Genomic DNA, 20,400 nt, shown 5'->3' with positions numbered 1-20,400 from the left:
CCTCAGAGATGGGCTTCAGTGGGAGATTTTGGGTCATTCTCCGGAACAAGCAATTGTCTAATATTAGCTACAAGGAAATTTTCAGAGGAAGAGATGAAGTGTCTATTGAATACAAGCAATACACTGATAGGCATTTTTCGGTATAGTCTCTCCTACACATGGGAAGTTTTAAAACAAAACAGTTTCCAATCCTTCTGAACTTGCACCTTAAAATAATAACGCTTTAAAACAAAATATTGGATATCCTGACAAATATAATGTATTTATAATGTGCATTTTCATAATCAACAAAGGATTAAATACATTGCTTCCACAAGATAGACTTGTGCAGAATTTTCCATGTATTTTTTATTTTCCTTTTGTATAGTCTAGAAAAAACACCAAAACTAAACAACAATAACAACAAAAACTACCACCAAACCATTACCCAGTTAAAAAAGCAAAAAACACTTGATAAAAAACAACTGGTTCTATAAGCATTATGTTCACACAGAGCTCTGGCTGGCATCTGGCTCACAACAAAGGCTTTTATTCTTGGAGGTCATTAGTTTGATCGTTATTCCTCCCTCTTCAAAAAATTATTTTCAGAAACTTTTTGAAATTTACTCTGGTTTTCACTATTAAATGTATTTGAAACCAGTGAAGACACTGACAAAAAAATTCTGCAGGAAGTGCCATAAAGGTACACAGCACACACACAAAGTTTTATGTCTCTTAGGTGTCAGGCAAAAATAATCCCAGAGGTGATCCACTGTGCAAACTTCTTATTTTCTCAGCTGCCTATATTAAATCTTACTTTCAGATTAATTTAATAATTTTTATAGCAGTCTACCTTCAAAGTTCTTCCTTTAGAAAAGGGCAGCAGAAAATTTATGGAAAATAAAGATATGCTGAGTTCAGTTTTCTTATATAGCAGAGGAGTTATTAGTCTTCTATAATATAAATTACAACCAGACCGAGTGTATAATTAAAAAAAAAATTGCAAATGGAAAAGGGCTCATATGACTCTACTCCGGAGATCTTTTGATACAGAGTCTAAATTAAAAAGAAAATTCAATAAAGATCATAATCTTTGACCTGTTTTCACCAAATATTTCATTTTTATTACAGCTTTGTTATGCTCTCTGAGTTTGTTTGGCAATACACAGAACACACATTAACCACATGGAAACTTTCATCTTTTCGATGAAATAAACATATTTTCTTTGTTTTTCTTTCCCGCATCACTGACAACAGGCTTTTGTGTCCAACTGTGATAATGTCCTATGTTCAGAACATACACGTCCCTGTATGAATCTAACAACAGGCAATTGACATCTTGATGGCTTCCTTGTCCTCGATGAGGGATAAACAAACACGTGCATATGCAGCCCATGCTTAAATGGACAGAAAACCTCGTTCTGACGAGCAGGGCTTTTGTACACCTGCTACATTTAATACATATGTCAGGTGCCATCTGTTGGGAAGGCATTTTCCCTCTTTGTGCTTTGAAAAAGACACAAATAAAGTGCTAAAAAGCTCGAACACTGCAGAGGGAAAGAAATGCTTGTTAATGACTGTCCATCAAGGCCTGGGGTTTCAACATAAAAACCACATTACAGCATAATGAGATCTAAATCAATGGATTGTTCTGTTTCCTGGCTGCTCTCATTACTCACAAAAACCCACAATGAATTCATATAATTTTATTTGTGGTGACCTAATAGTACTGTGACAAAGCCCTAATTACTTTAAAATATTATTATTTAATATTCAGTGGGGAATTGCTGTGGAAATTGACATTTGTTTTTGAAGAAAACTTTCTCTTCATTTTTTGATCTATTTATTGATACCCAGTCATCCCTTAATTGTGGGTAATTTTGTGAGCTATTTTCTGTGTTTAAAATACTCCCTTTATATTTATCCAACTATGCTGATGATTAGAAAACCTAAAATAAAAATTAAACCATTCTAAATATAATTATTTCCTAATTTCTTTATGGAGTGTAACTTGTGTATGCAAATGGATCTATTGTACAAAAGTCCTTTTTTAGCTATTTCATTTCTTAGTCAGAGTAGATCCAAATAAATCATTATACTCTCTTGTTTTCTTCTGAAAAGCACTCTTCTCTATATAGGCAGTATTTTGAAATGTTTTCCTTCATTGTCAGCTGATCAGTGGATTCAACAATGGAAATTTACTCTGTTTTTCTACAGACACTTAGTGTATAGGATTTTATTTGAGTTGAGTTTGGAATCCAGAAATGTTTTCTGTAGCAGATTACAACTGACCTTTTTTTTGTGAGAGGGAGACTTCCAGTTGCCATCCAAAATAATTTTAACAACTCTCATGACATCCTTATTCCTCCCAAAGACCTAGTTTATTGTTCCTTTTGACATATAATGTAGTCAGGAGATTGCCTGAAGGAAATCTAAATAGAAAAATTAAGAAAACTGATTTAAATCAATGTTTTGTTTATATACGTATCAAGATACACCAAAATTATGATGATTTCTGAACCCTAATATTGTTATCAAATAGGGTTTCAACTGACCATGCTAACATATGAAGTCACAAAAAGTAGTACAAGAGCCAAATTCATTTATAAAAGTAGGTGAAGAATGGTTATGTGCTAAAATATAATCCTTCCTGTAATTAAACATTGGCAAAAATGATCAATTATTCTGCTTGATTTGTTTTCTCTTTATCTCTGATGTGTTGATTTGTGTGACTGCACCAGCTGATATGCAGAAAAATGGTAATACAGTCAGAGAATAACTGTGGAGAACAAAGGTCTTGCTGATTGCTGGTGTTACAGTAATAACAGCAAACTGATATCTACCCAGGAATATAGCCATTCCAACTAACTACAAAATAATACTTAAACTATAGAAATTCTTGTATATTCTTGGGTAAAATTACTTTGCTTTGTAGATTCAGCCCATATAAAGTAGGGAATGGACTCAAACAGCATATTTAGGGCTTTACTGCTGTAACAGTTGGAGACAAATAAATAAAACTTTTTTAAAAATCAGGACTGTCCCTTTTGATACCCAAAGCTGTGTATGTGGAGATCTACCTTGCCTCCTGAGAGAAATATTCTTACTCCCAGCTTCATTACAATTTTCTGAGCCACTATTAATGGCAAAAAAATGTCTATTCTGGGCTGTCTGCTTGGATATATTTTTCTGATTTAGAGTTCTGTTGTGATTTTAATGTTGGTGGACAACAGCCAAGGCTCTGCATGAGTCCTCAGAGGTACCAAAGATGCCGAGCACAATCAATGCTGGTAATGATGGAGGCTGCCTCTCTCGCTTGTAATTAGAGCACTTCCAAAGGAAATGGTGTACCTGTATTCTCAGCATAGCCATCCTAGGAATGTTTCAAGCCAAATTGCTTATCCAAAGTCTGCATCACCATAATTCAGAATGAGAACATTTGATGTTTTCTGCTAACATCAAGTGACTCTGCTGCCAAGAAAGTAAAGTTCATGGGACCAAACAGAACCAGCAATAAACAATCTAAATCCAGTATAATGATTAGAGTAATTTCCCACTCTTCTGGGCTCTGCTGCCAGGACTTTCTGGGTGCCTTTCAAGGGCTTTTTTAAAAAGGATGAAAATAAGATGCTGCCACAAGGTTTAGATTTTTGTCTTTTTTGTTTTTTTTTCCTTAAGGTCAAAAGGTCTGCATAGTTCCTCAAAGGTAGGAATATGTAAAGTGTGGGTGGTGGAAAGAATTAGGTGTCTAGTATTTCCCTTCACAGGTAAATGAGAGATCTATTCCCCTACTCTGAATGAGTAATATGTGACTTCTGGAATTTTTCTCCTGCGCCTTTCCAATGACATTTCTTTCAGGATGTCTGGATGCTCCTGGTATTGAGTGCTCAAATCTAGATATGTGTGTCTAAGTCAGACTCAAAAAAATCCAGTAATATTTGCATATCCCTTTAGGTGAATATTTGAAAATCAAATAAAACAAGGTCTATTAATTACTACCATCACATGAATTTGCTTTTTTTCTGTAAATTAATATAATAGTCTCGATTTCTCAGCAAATTTTGAATACATGTCTCTTAGCCAAACTGAACCTTTCAGTCTTTCATGGAAAGCTCTACATTTATAACCACTTACTTAGTCACACTTGATTTTATTCCTGGGCCATGTCTACTACTTTTCTTCTGCTGATGAAAGAAGTAGCATTGACCTCTCTGTTACTGTACCAAGCTGTAAACTTACTAACTTGGTAAAACTTCTATAGACTAATAAGCATAAGACAAGAGTGTGTGCATATTAACCTCTACCTAAACTTTCAGGATAAAAAGTAACAGTGCCCACAAAGAAAAAACAAAACAACAAAATTCTGCACAACAGAATAAGCCACTGAAATGCCAAATTAGGAAGGTCTTCTCCAAAATTCACAAGTAGGTCTCAGTAGGCTGTTTTACCATTTGTGTGATATTAATAGCTTTATACAAAATATTTTTCAAAGAGGCTTAATATAATTTTGCTTGTAGTTAAACATTATTTTCAAATAGTGCATATTTTAATCAGGTGAAATTCCCTAAACATTTCTCTATTATCACAAACCTCAAGTTCTAGGGATAATGAAAGTGAGTGAAAATGATTCTTAGTAGAAAAAATGCTTTCCTTACAACTATGACTGCAGCATACCACCATTGCAAAGTCTCTCAAACTTCTGAGACACATGCCTCCTTTCTTTCTGACCTCTTTCTTACCAAGTATTTTGGAATTTGGGCAAATATTTTAATTCTGATAATTCTATAATTCAGAATACATTTATATGGCAACATAGGTCTTTTTGCAAAATATTCTAGATCCTGAGCATTTCCTTAAGGAGCTACTAAGCCTAGTCTGTGTTTTATAAATGTTGAAAACATTGAGCTGTGTTCAAAACAGTTTCCTTATGTTCTAAAGTTATCACGTAATCTTAAATACACAGAAATTAGTTTTAAAAGGTGGAAAGAGAAGTTGTAGGTGACAATTATTTGATATTCAGATTTGCAATATAAGTAAAGATAGTGGTATACTGCTTCACAGTGTTTTCTGTCTACACATTCATTCTTACTTGAGCATAGACACGTTTAATTTCTGTGACAAGCTAAATACTGCTTTAGTTAAGCTGAAGCCTAAACACGTCAGGAATCTCTGAACAGGAGTGTTGTTACTCTGACTGAACCATGCAGAGGCACCTCTCCACCATTCTCCCCTGCTCTTCTGCACTTAAAATGGCCCTTTTGTGCTGTTCATAATTCTATACATCATATTGCTTAAGGCTTCACTCTGGCTAAACTTCATTTGATGCAGTTATTTCTGAGTAAAAAATAGAGTTCATGCATAGATGGAGATTCAAGCAGTTTTGAGTTGGAGTAGGAAAAGCTCGGACCAAAGGCCCAGTGGAATAATAATGGGATCAGAGAAGAGGCAGAGGAAGAACAGATGAGTAATAAATTAAGTTCATCTTTGCTGTTATTTATGATTTGTTCATTATAAAACAAATGTGTTCCCCTTGAATAATTGTTTGTATAAAGAACTGCTCTCTTTCAGTGCATTTTTTTCAGTTCTTCCTTTCTACTTCTTCTGTACCACCACTTGAAAACCAAATTTGATTTCAAGAAAGGTGGAAAATTACCTTTCCCAATAAATAGAGCTTATTATGTCAATCACTGCTACTTGTACACAATGGCAAATTATTAATTTAAGGGAAACAATATGTTTAGTCTTAAGCATTTGGGTTGCACAAGCATGCAACACACTGGTGCTATCACTGAGTATTTCAGAGGGCATCCTGATTGTCAAAATTACAAGAATATCTTGCAAAGTCTGATAGGCAGTGTCCCACCACGACTAACTTATCATAAAAGTATACATCTGGTCTGTCTCGATATTGCAAGCTTCTACTCTAGCAAACACAGTGAGACAGAAGCTTGAGACACTTCCAGTAAAGATGCAGAACTTTTCTTTTAGGTGGCTGTCCTAGTCCTCAGTCAGCCTTTTTGCAGAACAAACAAACCTGTTTCACTTTGAACTCACTCTGCCACATGGTCATTCATTATCTTATAGTCACTTGACAGTGAATGAGATCAATGATGACAAGATTCTAAAAAGCACAGAGCAAACAGAACTCTTTTTTTTCCTGAAGAAGATCTCCAAGGAGATGACATTTTTCTGGTGGCACTCTAGCCTGAATTAAACTAAAAGTTTCATTAACCATCTATTTCTATCTATAACTCCCTTCTATCTATAAACCTGTAAAAGCTAGCACATATATAAATTAAGTAAGCAGTCTATCTTTTTGGTTGGAAATAATTTATGTTACTAAATGTGTGTGTGAATAAATAGCTAACTGTAAATCAAAGAACATGAACAAAGGGAGATGTTCCATTTAACACTTGGCACAGTAGCTGATAGTCAGAAAAAACCCAACCAAACTAAAAAACTAGCGCAGAAAGTAGACCAGCCTCTCTCTCAATACACTGTTGTCTGCAGCCTCTCCTTCAAAACTATTACCATTTACAGCTGCTGCCCAGATTTGGGCAGACGATTATGTGTGCCTGTAAGGCTGTGACTATGGACAAATCACGTATTCCTCCTTGTGAATCCTCATCTTCAGGGGCAGCTCATGTGGCATTATGCTTCTTGAGCTGGCATTATATTTTCCTGGTATTTTGGTGTTTATTTCATTTGCTGCCCACTTTGGGATTTATTTGCATTTCCTTAATATTGTGCCTGGATATCCTGCATTGTTGATTTTTCATAAATAATTTTTCAGCTAAATTCCCTGTTGTATGAATACTTGGGAGATAACAAGAGATAAAAACTTCAAAGCAGAGATTTTAATTGTAAATTAATACATGAAATTGATTATCTTAAGGGGTTAGTGATACAGTATTTTAATGTTGTGCTCCCATTATCTCACCACCTAAGATCTGAATCACTCCTTGGAAGTGCCTATCTCCATTGTAAATAAAGGTTGCCCAAGGCAAGTAGCTACAAATGTAAGCATTTCAGTTGCATGTCAAACATTAAATGGACTGAATACTGGATCCAGGCCTGGATCAGAGTTTGTCTCACCCATCAGAATAACATAAAATCTTTGGATGAAAGTTACTCTGTTTTCATTTAATCTTTTACTTCTTACTTGGTAAGTAAACCAGTAAACCATGGAGCAGTTACTATGAGACCAATACGTCAGTTCACAGAGTTAGGATGGATCTATCTTGGTTCTTATCCTCATCTAAGGTGAATGAAATTCATAGCAGGCGACTGATTCACTGGCAGGAACAGCTTTGAAAATGAGTTGATACTTTTCACAACTGCCAAACAAATTCTGTGGGGTCTGTAAAATGATATGGAGGTAGACAGAATGTTATCAGGTTCAAGAGGACATATAATGCCTTTTCTAATTTTATAAATTAGAATTAGATGTGATTTTCCAACTTTAAATAAATGTGGATAAATTTTACAATGGGTTTACTAAGGATTCATGGTAATGACAGTCTTGCAGTTATATCCCTTTAAAATTAATGAAATAAATAGAACAGAAGGTGTGTTGAGAAATTAAGTCACTATATACATGCTTCTGCAAATCCTATTGATGTAAAAAAATGGTCTCTGATCATTATTCTCCACCAAAAAACCAAAACCAGACAAACAGACAAACAAAAACCCACAAAAAACCCGTCAAAACCATAAAGAATTACATTGCCAATACATTTATTAGACTAACCGACACATTGTAGTGTAACAAATGAAATCTGTAAGAGCTATACCTAGTAATGTCTGTGACCAAGGACAAAGATTCCTTATAAAATGAAAAATTCACAGTATTGAAATTAACAGTATTTAAAGGAATACACAATTAGACTTCAGATTTTAGATCTCAGCCAGCCTCTAGAATATATTCCTAACTTAAAGCATCAAGTAACATTATTGTCTTTTTAGATTCTGGCACTGAAATCATAGAGGAGTTCAGTGAAAGAAATCATGAAGTATCCTGAATAACAGTGGCACATATTTCCCCATCTTAGATTGATATCTCAGATATTGATAATTCTGCATGTCTATAAAAATACCTGAGTTCATTGTGCAGTAATGATGAGGTTGGCAAGTATGAAGACACATTCACACTCTCGGAGTTCTGAATTTGCCACTTCCTCTGATGAAAGCAACATCAAACTCAAATGCATTAAATTTCCCTGAGTCAAACACACCATAGCTGTTGTCACAAATAGATCAGACTTACCATGCTATAATTATAAAGCTTGCAAAAGCTTTAAAAAGAAATATTCATATCCATAATCCTTAAGAAACATTAGGTTATTATGGAAAAGCATATTCAGGACTGTTTGAAGAGTCTTAATTGTACATATCTACTTCTAATCAAATGTTTTGCTGCTGCTGTGTTTCTTCATCAATGAATCTATGTTACAATTTTTATTTTCCTCAGCATTTATTATTTCATCTTTTCTGTTGTAACTCTAACCAGGAGAAGTATTTAATAATGGCAAAGTCTGTCAACAAAACCATTGATTCATATATGCTTGTATGTGTCCAGTCATCTTGAAGAAATAGGGTTCAGGTTAAGGCTTTCAAAATTGAGTTTGCTTGTCACATAAGCAGCCCCACACAAGGTACTTTGAGATACCTGAAATAACACCAATCACGTTTATGTGCCTGATTTCAGTTCAGGGTGAGATGAATCATTCAAGTCTCCACTGGTTCTTGATGGGCACATCCACTCCTTGAATGAGGGTCTCAGAATATGAACTAGTTATCCCTGTGTGCTGCTTTAGGCTGGGGTAAATTTAATTGTCTTCACAGTGGCTGGTATGGGGCTGTGTTTTGGATTTTTGTTGAACACAGTATTGATAATACCAAGAAGGTTTTGTTATTGCTGAGCAGACCTTACACAGAACCAGGCCTTTTCAGCTTTTTGACTGCCACACTGGTGTGGAAATTGGGGGTGCTTAGGAGGCTAGGAGAAGACTTAGCCAGGACAGCCCAACTGACCAAAGAGATATTCCAGACCATATAACATCATGCTTAGTGTATAAAGTAGCAGTAAGAAGTAAGAAGGGGTTGATGTCCTAAGTGATGATGTTTGATGATGATCCCAAGTAACCATTCCACTTGATGGGGCTCTCCAGGAGATGCTGAACACCTGCCGGCACACAGGAAACAAGAAATTAACTCCTTGTTTTAATTTGTTTAAGTGTACAGGACCTTTGCTTTCCCTATTAAACTGTCTTTAACTCAACTCATGAGTTTTCCAGCTTATACCCATCCAATTTCCTCCCTGATGCTGCTGGTACAAGAGGGAACCAGCAGCTGCTTGGGGCTTGGTTGCCAGCCAGGGTTAAAGTGTGACACTCAGAAACAGACATCTAAATTCAGATGCCTAAATACTGTCATTTTAAATTTATCTCAAGCCCCATATGAAGCATTTAAACAGACTAGCTTATGACAGGGAACCTGTAGGCACCACACTACTCTTTTTGTAAGTAGAGTTTTTATAGTTTATCAATTATAAACTATATTTATAAAATATAAAAAACTTATTAAAAGAGTTTTTAGAACTTTTTATAGTTTCTGCTCATAAATAGAACCCTACTTGTGAATTCTAAAAATAAAAGAGTCTCAGGTTGAACCCAAGCTTGATAAATTCCCAGATCTTCATTCTTCATTGTTCTGCTTTTTGTGTTCTCTCTATAGTTGTTCTGGCTACAGTTGTAAAACATTAATTTAAAGAAAATCTATAAATACATGGATAGAAAAAGTTAGCTAAGAAGAACTTCCATCCATTACTGAATATGGAAGAAGCATATGCAAAGGATGAGAAAAATGTTGAGGAACTTAATGCCTTCTATGCCTTAGTCTTTAGTAGCAAGATCATTTGTGTTGGGAGTGCCCAGCCCTCTGAGGTGGAAGACAGGGACAGGGAGAAGAATGAAGCCTCCACAGTCCAAGGGGGAATTGCAAGTGATCCACTGGACCATTTAAACAGACTCAAGTCTATGGGGCCCATCCAGGAGTACTGAAGGAGGTGGCAGAAATGCTCTCGGAGGCACTTTCCTTCAGTTACCAGAGGTCCTGATTAACCAAGGAGGTCCCAGTGGACTGGAGGTTCATACATGGAGGTTCATACTCATCGACAAAAAGGGTTGGAAGGAGGATCTGGTGAACCACTAGCCTGTCAGCCAAAAGGCTGGGGTGAAAGTGCCATGGAAAGTCATGGAGCAGATCATCTTGAGTGCCATCACACATCACACAGAGAACAGTAAGGGGACCAGGCTCAGACAGACAGCATGGGTGTATGAAAGGCAGGTCCTGCTTGACCAACTTGTTCTCCTATTATGACAAGGTGATCTTCTGAATGATTTTATGAAAGGATGTGGATGTTGTTTATGTGGACTTTACCTGGACAGCTATATTGTTCACTGGAAAAAATAAAAATAACACAGGAAAGACAGGTCCAGAGACTGGTGGTGAATGGAGATGTATCCTGCTGGCAGCCAGATGCTAGTGGTGTTTCCTAAGACTCTGTATACTGGGGCCAGTCCTGCTCAGTATCTTCATTGATGATCTGGATAGCAGGCTCTAGTGCAATCTTGGTCAGTTTGTTAGTGACATCAGGCTGGGTTTAGAGTGTTGATCTAATGGAGGTTAGGAAGGGTCTACAGAGGGATCTGAACAGCCTTAATAAGACGTGCCAAGGCCAACATGATGAGGTTCAACAAGGCAAAGTGATGAGTCCTGCATCTAGATCACAATAACCTCATTCAGTCCTACAGGTTTGAGATGGAGCATCTGGGAAGCTGCCCAGCAGAAAAGGACCTGAAGGTGCTGATCTGTAGAATACAATCCAGTGTGCCCAGGTGGCTGAGAAAGCCAACAGCATCCTGACCTGTTTAAGCAAGAGTGTGGGCAGCAGGATGAGAGCAGTGTTTGTCCCTCTGAACTCAACACTGGTGAGACCACACCTCATGTCCTGAGAACACTTTTAGGTCCCTGACCACAAGAAGGACACTGAGGAGCTGCAGCATGTCCAGAGAGGACAGTGGAGATGGGGAAGGGGCTGGAGCACAAGACTTACGAGGAGTGGTTGAGGGAGCTGTGATGGTTTAGCCTGGAGAAAAGGAGGCTGAGGGGAGACCTTATAGCTCTCTACAGCTACTTCAAAGTCAGTTGTAGCCGGGTGAGCATTAGTCTCTTCTCCCAAGGAGTGACCGGACAAGACAAAATTGTCACAAGTTGCACCAGGGGAGGTTTAGATTGGGTATTATGAAAAAGTTCACGGAAAGGGCTGTCAAGGATTGGACCAGGCTGCCCATGGCCAAGTCAATATCTCCAATTAGTGTCCTGAAAAACAATGGAATTGTGCATGTCAGCACTTGCTTGGGTTACTCCTGAACAGTAATATTGTTAGAGTTCATTTGGCTCATCACAAATGAGTGCACAGATCTCAAGAAAGTATGCCTAACGAGGGTAAGTTACTCTCTGAAAACTTAATCCCTGATTGGTTTTATCCTTTAGGTACTGAGGCGGAAGGTAGAAAAACACATATCTGCATATTTTAGCTTTTGGCTTACTGGAAGTTTTCTTTGCAGATTTGGTTGTTAGAAAAAGAAAAAGGTTAATTGAAATAGCTAGTGTACCTTAATGCAGTGAAAAAAAAATACATCTCTCCTCTTAAATGTCAGTAGTTCAATAAAGGAGAAACAACTATTATGGTGGTTTGACTGTAGCTGTTTGATCCTGAAATAATCATGTCCCTGAAATCAAATGTTTCTGATGTTCACATTAGGACACACCATTTAATCTGTTTAGCTCACATTTTTATTTGTGAAATTAGGGCAGCAATATCCAGTTGTTTTCCTTAGTGGAGATGTTCAAGGATTCAGTAGTTACTACTAATACAGTACTTTAATTATGTAGAATTCCTGGTAACTGCAAAGAAGTATTAATTAAAAAAAAAAAAAAAAGTCAGAAAATAAATATTTATGTATAGTCTCCTGCTTCTTCAAAAGAGAAGAAAAGCATCATGTATGGGAAGCATGCATACCATCATTTCAGAACCAAAATGAAAGCCAATGAGAAAACAAGTGCCATAAATTGTGAGAAGTAAACGACTATGCTAAAAGAAATGTTGTTAGTTTTGACTTATTTTAACAATTCATATTATCCTTGACAAGACAGAGTGATTGTACAAACTAACTAACTTGTGTCTGTGTTTTGAGATCTGTGTTCTAGTTCAGGAAAATGTGTTTCATTTTGGAGAAATCAGTTGAAACTGATTTCAGAATTAAGCCAAAAATCTCTTTTTTGAAATAGACTATTTTTGGTGCAGGTTTGTTAAACAACTTGGTATTGTCAAAACACTTTCAAAACTCTGAATGCTTTCAACAAAGACAAAATTATTTAATAACGTGAAGCACACTTGAAAAAAAGATGCTGTATCAAATTGCCATATACAGGATTCTTTTTGTGTAATAATTTATGCTATTGCCACTCCAAAATTAAATAATTAGTTTCTTATAGATAGCTATGTTAATAATCTCCTGTTACGTGCTCTCTAATACTGAAGATAAAATCTACTCTGTGACTACTGTGTGAAGGAGGTTAGTGCCAGCTTGTTTAGGTCTTTTTGGAAAGCTATCTCTACACTGAATGGCATTTCTAAAGGAACAGGAAGATGTTAAATAAATTGAAACATGGAGGTCATCCACTTGTATGCAGTTGAACAAGCAGAATACTATGTTGGACATTAAAAGACTCGGAACTGCCTTCCTGTTCAGGAAAGACCAGTACAGTCCATGTCACACCAGATTAACCTGAAGTTAGCTGTGGTGTGGATAACTAGCAGGATGCTTCTGACAGGGAAACATCACCCTGTAAACCAGCTCACTCAGTCATCTGAAGATCAGAGCTGATGGATCCAGAAAAACTCTGAGCTGTCAAGGCACCCACAGCAATTTCATCTCTCCTCAACCCCACTATAACAATCATAACATCAATCACAGCCTCTCTCCATCCCTATTATAGAATCAAGTACTGCCTACAATAAACCAATAAAAAAAATCTCAGCATATTTACAGGGAGGCAAAGAGATATAGCTGACATTCAGCATATTACCTCAGCTGAGAAAGAAAGGGTAATAGCTCTTCTTCAGACACAGGAATATGTAAAACACTGCATTCTAACTATGCAGGTGATATCACAACCACAGAAAAGTCTCAGGCTTTCTCCTGTATTTTTGTTTATACATAATCGCACACATGAACACTCACAAAAGTATTTGGCAGCTGCTTGGAACAGATGGAGTCCTATAGATCTCCAGAGGAAGGGTCTGTGGAAATATAGACTAAATACATGCTGGCATCCTTAAAATAGTCTACGAAGGAAATAAACTGTTGAAGAGAGCTCTCATACATATCCTAAGTCAGTCATAGCTCCAAAACAAGCCAACAATACTTTGGGGTCAGATAAAATACAGCATGATTGTTTAACTTGTGGTCAGCTGTGTAACAAAAGATGCTGCAGACTGTGTGCAGGGATCACATCATTAAACTGATATTCTGGATACTGAAGGCATTAATATTACTTCTTTAAAATAGATTTTGTAAACAGGATTCATAAAACTTTCTATGACAAAAAGAAGTTTTTATACAGGGAAGGAAACTAATTTCACATACAGTTAATTTTGTACTCATCTAGGAGAAAAAAAATAATCCAGTACCTTTGAGAAGGATTTACGCTCAGGCAAAACAAAATCATACTAGGAGCATTGACATTGCTGACTTTTGGCATCCACTTAATTCTCTCTATACAGTCTCAAAAATTCTATCTCAGAGATTATTTTGTTTTTCAGCTATATCTCTGTGAATCCAAAATACAGTGTCTTTAGAGTTCAAGGAAACCTCCAACATGGATTAAAACGTCTGCAAAGAAATGCACATTTGCATAACAAAGTATCTATCTTGCTATAATCCTAGTTAAGAAGGAATTTTTTCTTGGAAAATGGTTCAAAATATTATACTGTCAAAATGTAATCAGACTTGGCTTCCTTTTGTCAAGTTTAGTTACTGCATGCAAAAAGATTTCAGAGGAATTTCTTAATTGAGCAAAAACCAGCAGCATCAGGCAAAGACTATCCAACTTAGAGATATAGACCACAGCTCCTAGAAAAATAACTAATGGTAAAGTAAATGTCTTCAAGCTGTCAGAAAATGTACCTTAGAGGATTCTGAAGGATTCTAAAAGGTTTTAAAGATTAGGTATGATAAATTGGTTATCATAATTTCTCCCTCCATTTGAAAAATGTTATTTATCCAAGCCTATTTGTCTACTTTATACAAAACACTCTTCCACATTTCTCTACAAAAAAACCCACCATGACTATAAAACACCTCTAGGTCTATAAGTCAGGGATAATTCTGTTTTTTTGCTTTTTGCTTAGATTACTATACTCTTCAAATTTTTTTTCAAATAATCCAATCAAATATTTAATTCTCTGGCTCATTTCCACCACTTAATAATTTTAGGCTTAGTATTTAAACATTTTTAACTTGATACAGTTGCTTGCCCAGAAACCTGTAGTGCCAGCTAAGATGCCTGAGGACATCCACACAGAAATGGCAAACAGGGCTTACAGGAGGAGCCTCTGCTGAGGGTTGAACAGGATGCTACTACTCATTATATGGTACAACACCTATACTTTTGGGCAACAGCCTCTCAAATGTAGAGGGTATATCTGCACTTGATATGTCCTTTCACACACTTTGGTCTGGGCCATGGAATGGAGAGACAGGTTTAATTTCCCTGCCTGTCCCCAAAAATTTCCTGCATAGCCTTGAAAGAAGACCCTTCCTTCCACTCTTCCTGAATTCCTCATGGATTCCAAAGAGGCAGACCATACTTTTTCATCATCTGTCTTGTATGGTGACATCCCCAAAAGCATTTAGATGCAAACTGTCTACATAGATATATTTCAGTGTAAGATTAAGTGTCTTACAAGAAACTAAGCACCCTAAGTCATACTACAGTTCTGGTGTTAATTCAGGGAGATGCACATGAGTATCAATAGTCCTGCCAAATTACTGTGCACATTTGCAATATAGTACAATGCAAAATTGGTACAATATGGTACAGAAGCAAAAATTATTTCTTACTTCAGTCTTCTATTTTTCCTCTTTCAGAAATCCATCTTTTTGGATCCAGGCCAGAGTATTTATGCAGTGTTCATGATCTTTACTGGGAACAGGACACAGAAAGAAAACTAAATGAGAATAAATCATACTAAAATGGCTAAATTCCAGCCATTCATAGGTTCATGGAATGAAAATACAAAAAGGTTATGAGCCTAGAAGAAAGCAACATGAACGCCAACTTGCTCTCAATAGAACTCTTTTAGCCTCCTAGCAAAGAGAAACACTTTTTATGCACAGGTTGCAGACAATTAAGTGGCTGTAAGAAGCATTGTTTGATCCTGCTGGGCGCACCAAACGTGCTCGCTTTGGCCCAGCTGAGCCTCACTCACTCTTTTCCAGACCCATTGCCTTGTTCATTGTCTGAGGCAAGTAGGGTGCATTACACCCTGGAATGCCTAGTCTGCTTCACAGTTCCAACCAAGTGAACCCACGTGACTAGTACAGGCTTTACACTGAAGTCTCTGAAGAAAAATATTTTTTTTCTCCATAGAATTTCCCTGAACCTCTTAGCTTTCTGTCTGGATTTGCATTGTGCAAGCGCTGTGACTCAGAAAACAATCTAGGCACATCTTTTGTCTTCCCAGCTTTCAGGGTCAAGTGGGAATACATAGAATCATTCATTTGCAATATTTTTAAACCTCGAATTCAAAACCCAATTTAGTTAGCTATTTCCCTACTAAAAAAGCAGAAAAAACTTAAAAGCAAGGAAATTAATAGATGCCATCACATATTGTCCACTGCTGCCTCAGAAATTAAGGCAAATATCAAGTGTAATGAAATGCATATTTCAAGACTGTGACCTTAATGTGGACCTACAGAAAGGTGGGTATTACTAGATAGGGGTTTTGGTTATCTCAATTTCAGTAGCAGGATATTTTCTTTAGAGGAAAGCTCTTACATGGACAACACTGGCAGCTAATTATCTATTGACAGCAAAATGCCGTAGTAAGATACTTTTGGTACATTAAGAAGCTGTATTTATCCTCAAGCAAGGGCAGAAAAATGGTTCTAGTTCACCCAGGATTTATGGATGGATTCTGCCCACTGGCTTTAATTGTATCACACATGCTACAATCAATACTTCAAATGCCCTTGCCTGGTCCAATCAAGATGACTCCGATTACCTAAATTACCTGCCTATTGTGCCTACACTCAGAATACAGTCTACAGAAATTAATTTAAAGAGGAAGAAGCTCAGTAGAGTGAATCAGAGTAAGATCATCTATTTTGCCTTGTAATCCAACTTCCCAGCAAAGCCCTTTGCACAGTTGCCCCAGCAGCTCTGCCTGAGATGAACCTTCACTGACCTTGATAGCTCTAACTGCATGTAAGGGCTCCAGACCACTGGCAAGTCAGCCAACCCTCCTTCCATAAATCACCTGGGAGGTTCTCTACAAGCCCTCTCTTCCTCTACCTTCCAGAGAAAACTGGAATAAGGTTCATTAGCCTTAAAATGTTACCACTTGTGCCAGCAATAATTGGAACACTGTGAGGTCTAGCTCAGTGCATTTATGTAAGACCTGTAAGACATTTCTGACCTGGGCATCTCTGCAGAATGAGTAATATTAGAATTTGTAAGAACTCAAGAGACAAACGTATCCTGACAAACAGTCTGTGTAATTACATTTCGTGTTTATTTTTCATAAGGGCTATGATGTATTTACTGCACAAATGCTGGTAACCATATAACATTTTATACAGATATTTCACTTTGGTTTATAGTTGAAGTGCTGGTTTGCAATAAACTGTCTCTACTCTTAGTAGAATAATACAGCACTGTAGCTGGTAGAAATACCTGTAGCTTAACTAAATTTAGGAACATTGTGTCTGTTCATGTGCATGGAAAACCAGGTCAAACTTGTTTTCTATTATTCAGGCAGCACCAATTTTAGAATATTCCTAACTATTCTTTTATTTACTCTTAATTGATTGGGAGTTCCAAATGTGTGATAGCTGCTGGCCTCACTGTTTTGCCTAGTAACAGGGAGGATACATTAAATACTGTGTTTGTTTATGTATCTGGCATACTGGAAGGTAGGAAGTTTCCTTTTATTTATTATTTTATTTTGATAGATTAAATAAAACCTGACATACATCTTTGCTTCTTTTCTGCATTCTTTTATTTAAACAAATATAATAAATGTTGACATACAGCTTTGTTTATCAGTATTTTAAATATTATCCTTGTTCTGGCAGCACTTGAAGTCATCATAATGATATGAAATCCCTCCAGTCCTGGCTGCTGCATAAACATGCTAAAATACACTACCTACTGCCAGAAGAACCCTGCAGCCCAAAGGGAGATGGGGGATTATGTTGGGCAGAGGTGTTTCATGTTGGCTATATAGTGCTGCCTCATTTCAACAGTTATCTCCCTCTCTATATATCTATCTCTATCTCTCTATCTATCCATGCAGGGCAGAGTACAGTTGAAATGTCTTGGTCTTTGCTCTCCTATTTGCCTTCCATTTTTCCTTTTCATGCCAAGTTATCTATAGCCTGTGGTAAGAGGGGTTGAAAAACATGAGTATTAATACTCTTGCATATCTGTAAGTAGGAAAGTATTGGGGGAGTGAGGGGGGTGAAGGAGGAAGGAAGAGAGAGAGCAGGAGAAGCAGAGACCAGAAAAGAAGCAAGGGGAGCCCTTGGCTGAAATTCTGATTGGTGAGCAACAGTAAGAGACAAACACACCCTGGATGTTGTTATTACTGTGCAGTGTGTCAACCTTTTGTGAGGTGACCCTGGCTGGATGCCTTACACCCATCAAAGACCCTCTATCTCTCCTCCCTCTCAGCTGGACAGAGGAGAGAAAATGTAATAAAAGTATTGTTTGCCAAGGTAAGGGCTGGGAGTGATCAGTCTCCCATAGCTATCACAGGCATAACAGATTTGACTTGGAGAAAAAAAATTAATTTAGTTCATTATTGTAGGCCTCTACAATTACTAATTAAATCAGAGTAGGATGAGAAATAAAAATTAAATCCTAAAACACTCACCAATCTCTTCTTCTCAGGCTCAGATTTACTCTCTGATTCTTTGTCTCCTTCCCCCTAGGGCACACAGGAGGATGGAGAATGAGAGCTGAGGTTGGTTCATACATTTTCTCTGCCCCTCCTTTCTCTTCGTGGGGGAGGACTCCTTTTCATTCTGCCCCTGCTCCAGCATGAGGTCCCTCCCAGGGGAGACAGTCTTCTAGGAACTTCTCTGGTGTGAGTCCTTCCCAAGGGCAGCAGTTCTTCCCAAGATGATCCAGTGTTGATCCCTCTCCCAGGCTGCAGCCTTTCAAGATCACACTGTTCCAGTGCAGGTCCCCCACAGGCTCACAAGTCCTGCCAGCAAAACTGCTCAGCACAGGCTTTTCCACAGGTTTGCAGCCTCCTTTGGGCATCCACCTGCTCTGGCACAGGCTCCTGCATGGCTGCAGAGGGATCTCTGCACCCATGTTGTCCTCATGAGCTGTAGGGTCAAGGCCACATGTCTGCAGCACGGGCTGCAGGGGAATCTCCTCCAGCTGCCAGAGGACGTCCTGCCACTACTCCTTTGATGACCTTGATGTCTGCAGAGATGTTTCTCCCACATATTCTCAAGCCTCTCTGACTACTGTGTCCCAACTGTTTCTTCTCCCTTCTTAAAGCTGTTATCCCAGAGGCACTACAATCACCACTGATGTTCTTGGCCTTGGCCAGTGGCAGGTCCATCTTGGATCTGGTTGGAACTGGCTCTGCCAGTCATTGGAGAAGATTTTGGCAACTTTTCATAGACACCACCCCTGTAGTCTGCCCAATACCAAAACCTTGTCGTGTCAGCTGAATACACATCCCGATTGTCCACAACTAACTGTTTTCTTCCCACCTGTGTTGGTAAGATTTAATCTGTATCTCTTCCCAGAATCTTTCCTGCATTTTATTTTTAGCTCTTTTTTTTTTTTTTTTTTTTTTTTTTTTGTGTCTGTACTGTTTATAATGTTCATTTTTAATATTCCTATGCATTAAAAATCTCTTCTTATGCTGTTTCTGTGCCTCCTTTACCAGCATCATTGCAAACCCCTTTCTTCAGAGTTGTCGTCGTGTTTGTGACAGTGTTCGCTTTCCTACTTCATTTTCAAACTTTAGTAGCTAGCTGCTATTCTGATCTCATAACCACATGTAGAAAACCAGACCACAAAGATTGTAGTCAGTGTGGTTTTTAGCTTCCTACCAAACTGTTACTGCTGAAAAATTTTGGAATTTCTTCTTCTATGTTCAAAGGAATATGAAAAAAATCACCACACTTAAATCAAATGACAGTTTTCTCTCTTTGATCCTGGTTCAGCAAAGTCCTTGAACCATGCCTACCATTTAGCCTGAGCATAAATCTCATTAAAATCAAGCACGTGCTTAAGGGTCTAAAATAAGCTTTCCAAGCAACAGACATCTGTAACTAGTTAGAAACTTTTAACCATCCATAACTATCTTTCTGCACTGTGCTCCTGCTTCTATTGCTGCATTATCAATCTTCATTTCTGTCTCTTTTGCCTGGACAGAAATTGCTTTGGTTCTTGAAAATCTAACTCACTCAAATTTATTCCTATTCCCTGCCCTTCCTCTGTTTTGTGCATGTAGAAATCTTCCCTTTCTATCAGCAAGCCTCATTGAAAAGCAAACGAAACACACATCTTCTGTCTCACTGACTTTGAGCCTTTGTCTTTCTTAACTTTCTCTTTCTCTTTTGTAACTTTTTACCCTAAACATTCCGTGTCCCTCCTGTAGGAAATATTGACAGTGTATGACTTTCACCTTTTCAGTTTCAGGTTATTCAGCAAAGTGTTCTTTGGGCCACATTAACGGCTTCAACCTCCAAAGTACAAGCTATCAAATAATGAAAAGCTTTTGAAAATACTTGTCTGAAATAGTTTCTTAACCTTTCTTTTTTTAATTGGTACACAACTGCTTCCTGTTGTAGTCAGAAATATTCTCAGATATATTGTAAGCCTTCTTGTAATATTTTCTCACCACCATAAGTTTCTATAAAGCTTCAAGCTCTGACTTGTTTCCAGCTTGCATTTTTATCCCCTGAGGTTATCTAGATATCTTAATAAATTGCATGCCATACCTACCATCTCATGGCTATCTTCAAAGGGGATTACTAGCAACAGTTCTTCAGGTTTGCTTTCCTATGCAGGAATTCAATAAAATCTCTTTTATGCTAAAGC

The sequence above is a fragment of the Sylvia atricapilla genome, chromosome 5 (genome assembly GCF_009819655.1).
Source record: "Sylvia atricapilla isolate bSylAtr1 chromosome 5, bSylAtr1.pri, whole genome shotgun sequence".
NCBI classification, from domain to species: domain Eukaryota; kingdom Metazoa; phylum Chordata; class Aves; order Passeriformes; family Sylviidae; genus Sylvia; species Sylvia atricapilla.
The sequence above is the reverse complement of the archived record's forward strand: the minus strand, read 5'-3'. Positions refer to the sequence as shown.